Source organism: Meriones unguiculatus, chromosome 14, assembly GCF_030254825.1.
Source record: "Meriones unguiculatus strain TT.TT164.6M chromosome 14, Bangor_MerUng_6.1, whole genome shotgun sequence".
NCBI classification, from domain to species: Eukaryota; Metazoa; Chordata; class Mammalia; order Rodentia; family Muridae; genus Meriones; species Meriones unguiculatus.
In genome coordinates, this window is record NC_083361.1 from 63,732,280 (window position 1) to 63,738,678 (window position 6,399).

The following is a 6,399-nucleotide window of genomic DNA, read 5'->3' on the forward strand; positions in this document are numbered from 1 at the left end:
ATAAGCAGATTTTAGTGATATAGTACAGGATAGACATACTACAATGCACACCCAAGAAGATAAGCCCAATCTCTATAGAAGGTCTTAATGCGGGCCCACTAGTTGGGAGAGTGGGGGATAGCACTGACATGGACTATGTTGCCTGCTTTTTGATCACATCTCCCTGACGGAACTTACCTAGCAGGCCAAAGGGGGGAAGACAAACTCAGTCCTCATAGGAAGAGAGGCTCCTCTCTTCTGAGGCATAAGGGAGAGGGGATGTGGGAGGAAAGGTGGGATTGGGAGGAGAGGAAGGAGAGCCCTATGACCGAGATGTAAATTGAGTGAATTAATTAAAAAAGGAAGAGCCCCGTGTCTTGTTCCCAGGTTGCCCCCAACCATATCCCCTCCAAGATTCTTGCGCTGCAGCGCTTAAAACCTTACAGATGGCACAATTCCCAATCTAACCCCTAGCCTTGTAGCAGTCCACCTGCAGGGGCCTGTCTTCCCTCTTTGCCTCCATCCCCTAGGGACTCCACAGACAGCCTTCCTCCCTCATCACACCCCTTTGTGTGAGCCACCAAAATACCCAGAGTCACTCTGTACCTGGAAACCTTGGGCCATGCTGACCTGGGAATCAGGTAGGCAATCGATCTTCACTCTGTTTCCTATCTGCCACTGCAAATTCTCCAGTCCCATGCCCAACTTTGTAGAGCATCCTTCCCTCTCTGACTTCACTCCCTGCAGAATCCACAAATGATCCTCATGGCAGCCCCAGCTTTCCTCTTTCCAGTAGACCTTCTCAGCCCCACCCTTCTAGCACATCTCCACCCCTTTGTGTCAGCTCCGAATACCTAGAAACATGTTCTGTCTTGGACCCTCGGTGGCCATACTTTGCAGGGTCTCAGAAGTACTCCCTTCCAGACAACCCACACCTACCGCTCTCTCCTAAGATCCAGAGATGGCAACAGAGACCAAAGGCTGGAACACACAGCCAGCAAGGACAATCATAGATATCAACACCTAGAATTACAATCATCCCAAACCCAGATGCCTAGACACCAACATAAGTACAATCAATAACATCCAAGACAATATGTCTCCACTAGAACCCAGCAACCTTACTACAGTACGCCCTGAGAAACACAACACAGCGGAATCACAAGAACTTCAAAATAGCTATTAAGAATATGTTCAAAAGCCAAGTGTAGTGGCACAGGCCTGTAATCCCAGCACTCAGGAAGGCAGAGGCAGGTGGATCTCTGTGAGTTCAAGGCCAGCCTGGTCTGCAAAGTGAATCCAGGACAACCAGAGCTTCACAAAGAAACTCTGTCTCCAAAAAAAAAGACAAGAACGGAAGGAAGGAAGAAAAAGAAAGAAAAGAAAAGAAAAGAGAAGAGAAGAGAAGAAAAGAAAAGAAAAGAAAAGAAAAGAAAAGAAAAGAAAAGAAAAGAAAAGAAAAGAAAAGAAAAGAAAAGAAATGTTCAAAGACCCAAAGACCTTAAAGAGGATATGAATAAATCCATCAATGAAGTATATGAAAACACAGACAAAATAATGGAAGGAAATGAAGAAAACAGTTCAAGATATGAAAGTGGAAATAGAATCAGTAAAGAAAACCCAAACTGAAGTACAACTGGAAATTAAAAATGTAGGGAGTCAAACAAAAACCTCAGAGGTAAGCTTCACCAACAGAATACAAGAGATGAAAGAGAGAATATCAGGCAATGAATACAAGATAGAAAAAATAGATACCTCAGTCAAAGAAAATGTTAAATCTTAAAAAAATCTAGGCACAAAACATCCAGGAAATCAGGGACACTGTAAAAAGAGCTAATTTATAAATAATAGAAACAGAGGAAGAAGAAACTCAGATCAAAAAACAAAAAAAAAATTTCCTTTTTTAATTTATTTTTATTTTATGTTTTGCCTGCGTGTGTATAAGAGGATGTCAGATCCCCTGCAACTGCAGTTATGGATAATTTTGAGATGCCATGTGGGTGCTAGGAATTGAATCTGGATCCTCTGGAAAAGCAAGCAGTGTTCTACACTGCTGAGCCATCTCTCCAGCCCCCCAAAAATATTTTTAACAAAACCATAGAAGAAAGCTCCCCAATCTAAAGAAGGAGATACCAATCGAGGTATAGGAGGCATACAGATCACCAAATAGATTCGACCAGAATTTAAAAATAGCCACTTGATAATGACTTCAGTCGTTACTCAAGTGTTTGTCCATTTGCCTGCAGTCTCTGCACTTGTTATCAGGCCATTAAACCTGAAGGTTTCCCATTGAAAGAACAATAACCATTAAATACTATTAGCTGAGAAAAAATAGATTAGCCCCAACGCATAATAATCAAAACACTAAACATTCAAAACAAAAAATGACTATCAAATGCTGCAAGGGGAAAAGACAGGTAACATATGAATGCAGACCCATTAGAATAACACTTAACTGAGAAAACATAATCAGAACATACTGTATGAAAAAATACGTTTTCCATAAAAATAAATTAAAATTTTATAAACTGCTAAGGGGAGGGGGGAAACCCTATACTAGGGAAGATAGCCCAGGCAAGACCAATCAGAGAGGAGAGGAGTCAGGAAAGGGTGAGAAACTCTGGAAGCCTATAAAAAGACCTTGGTGGAAGGTTTGAGCTCTGGCTTCCTCTCTAAACACACACACACACACACACACACACAGAGAGAGAGAGAGAGAGAGAGAGAGAGAGAGAGAGAGAGAGAGACCTTGCTTCAAGTAAAGATTCCTGCTTATGTGTTGTAGTTATGTTCAGTATTTACTTTTCTAAAATGTTCTTCAGCTAGATGTGATGGCATATGTCTGTAACTACTTTTGGGGGCTGAGAAGAGAGAATCAAGAGTTCAAAGCTAACCTGGGCTACATAGTAACCCTCCTTTCAAAGTAACCAATAATATAAAAGCATTACTCTACTAAAAACTATATTTCTTCTTTGTTTATTTTCTTTGTTTTGTTAGCATAGAAAACCATAGGTTTTACTATGATATTTCCATACACAATTTAATTTTTTTATTTTTTTACTATTAGTTACAATTTATTAACTTTGTATCCCAGCTATATCCCACTCCCTCATTCCCTCCCGATCCTACCCTCCCTCCCTCATCTCCTCCCTGCCCCTTTCCAAGTCCACTGATAGGGGAGGACCTCCTCCCCTTTCATCTGACCCTGGTTTATCAGGTATCTTCAGGACATCCATGCACAATTTGTTTCAGTTAATTCTCATCCTTGACTCTCCGTTCCAGGCCCCTTTCTAATTTTATACTGCATGTACTCTATCTTCCTTGCTTTTCTAACACTTTTTTCCTTCCTGTAGCGTCATTTGTATTTATCTTTATTTTTTATGTGTATGAATGTTTTGCCTGCATATATGTCTGCATACTATGTACACGCTGTCTCCTTGATGGCCAGAAGAAGGTCTCAAATAGCCTAGACTGTGATGGCAACCAAATGGGTCCTAGAAACCAAACTTACGTCCTCTGGCTAAACAGCAAATGCTCTTAACCATTGAGCCATCTCTCCAGTCTCCTGAAATCTCCTTTTTCGTTTTACAACCTATGCTCACACTCATATCCACATATATACACATATGTATCCATCAAAAGCCTAGGATCTATATAGGATAGAGAACATGATATTTGTCTTTCTGAGTCCAGATTACATCATTAATATAATAATTTCTGAAACCACCTTTCTTTTTTGCAAATTTTATAATGCTATTTGTTCATGGCTAGCTAAAATTCCCCTGTTTATATGTCCCACATTTTCAGCATCTATTTATCTAGGCTGGTACTCTCTCCCTGCTACTGTGGACAGAGCAGCAGTTAACACAGATGAGCAGGTGTCTCTGCAGTAGAAGTCCCTTAGGCAGATGCTGGGAGTGGGATAGCAGGGTCATATGATATCATACCTATTTTCAGTTTATATACACACCAACAGGGAATAAAGGTTCCCATAGCTTCACCGTCACTTGTTGTCATTTGATTCATTAATGATGACCATTCTAACTGGGGTAAGATGAAAACTCAAGGTAGTTTTAACATGCATTTTCCTAATGGAATAGTTTAAATTGTTTATCATCCATTTGTGTTTCTTCTCTTGAAAACTGTGTGTTGTGTTGATTACACACTGATTGACTGATTGATTGAATGACTGGCTGACTGATTGGATTGAATGATAGTAACCCCTGCCTGGAGTACAGCTGTCTAAAATTTTCTCCATTCTCTAGGCTATCTCTTCATTCAACTGATGGTTTCCTCTGCCGTGCAGAAGAAAAAGCTATGTTCCAAAGTCGAATTTTTCAGATGAATGACATTCAACTTTCTGATAGCTAATCTTCATCGTCAACTTGACTAAATTTAGAATTACCATGGAAACAAACCTCTGGGTGTGTCAATGAGGGTATGTTGAGAAATAATTAACTGAGAAGAGAAAACCAGATATGAATGAGGGGACCACCACACCATGAGCACAATAAAAAGGAAAAAGTGAGCTAAACACCGGCCTCAGGCTTCTCAGCTTCCTCCCTGAGGGTGTAATGGGACCAACTGCCTGAGAGTCCTGCACTACAGCTTCCTAGATATGATGGACTACACCTTCAAGCTGCAAACCGAAATGAGTCTTTTCTTATATTGCTTTCGGCAGGTATTTTGTCACAAGAATGAGAAACTAACAACCCCATAAGACATAAAGTTAGATATTTTGACAAAATTTGACACACTAACCTTGTTTGATTCCACTTAGAATAGGATTTCTTGAACATTCCCCATTGGCTTGGCTTCCCCGGACACTGGCAAGCAATCCTTTGCTCTGCAATGATTCATAACGAGTTTCTATATGGTTTTTTTTAAAAAAATACAACCTTTGAGAGAAAAAAAAAATGAAACTAATAGCCAACTTGGTTCATCCTGGGAATCCATGACTTGTTTCTTCTGCATCTCTTCATTTCAGATATTTGTTTTCCATCCATACCTTCCTGGTTTCATGCCCACAGCCATCACCTTTTCTAAAGACACCTTCCTTAGCTTAGTCTTCAACTGACTGAATTGTTATCATCATTTAAATTTTAGCTAATGTACCCTTTATCAATAAGTTCTTATTGATAAAGACACCATGAACATCAGAAACTTGTCCCTGGGCTAGAACTTACCTAAACGCACCCTGCCTAAGGACTAACTATCATGGCACCAGAGGGTGCCATGCAGGCTTCCACAGGAGGTAGGTAACCAACAGTCCTATATGTCACCTATGAACTACATCAATGACCAGCAATAGCACAATAACACTAAGAGTACACTAGTGGCACACATACCTTGGCAGTAACCAAAAGCCCTCTAACTGGACGTAGGACCCACTGACAAGAAGAAAACCATGCCTGGTACTGAAAACCTAGCTAACCTCTTAGTGAAGTCACGGTTATTAGAAGAAAACCTACACCAGTGTTAAGCCCTAACAATAATTTGTAAGGATTTGTCATTGTAATAACCAATAAGTGTTATCTTTACCTCCATCAAGGAAACTCCTTTTTTGCAACAGAGACTACTACCAATAAATAAAGAAATAAAGAAATAACCAATCAAAATGCAGAGTTGTGAAACTCGGTCCCAATGGATATATCTACAAAATACTCCTGCACCTAAGGGAACATTGTAGAAGAGGAGGTGGAAAGAGAGCAAGAGCCAGAGGATCTTGCTGTGAGATTGTATTTCCTAGTAATGGTAGAATCTACACCCATGAAGTTTCACCCAACACAACTGCCCAAATATAAACAGAACAAGAATGACACCAAACTGGACTGGGAAAATCCCACAAGGCCTCAACCTTACACAAGAATTCTAGGCAACCGAGGAAAACTGGCATGGGAGAAGAGGCCCTCCCCATGAGAGAACACAATAATCTGTTGTCCCATGCCAAGCAGTCAGCCCCGCAAATGTATATACAAGTATCATTATGCCAACTGAGCATGTCATATTGAAAAATATATATGAATGTACATATATGCATAAAATAGCAACAAAAAAGAAGACCATGAATTTGAAGGAGAGTGGATGGGGTTCCAGGAGGGAAAGGGAAATGAGAAATGTAATTAAATTATAACCTCAAAAATTAAAAATAAATGTAAAGTATACATCAAGTATTTGAGCTGTTATTTCCATAACTGCTTTAATAAAATCTGATACCTATCAAAAATAAATAAAAACATTTAGACAGAAATTGTTTTGTTTTTCTTTATCCTTCTCTCATACAATACAGAGCCAACCAGAGCCTCCCCTCCTCTCAGTTCTCCCCACACTTCCCCTTGGCCTCAGATCCACTCCTCCTCCATTTCCCCTCAAAAGCGATCAGGCCTCCCAGCAGCTCAGCGATATCACCTGAACACGGCA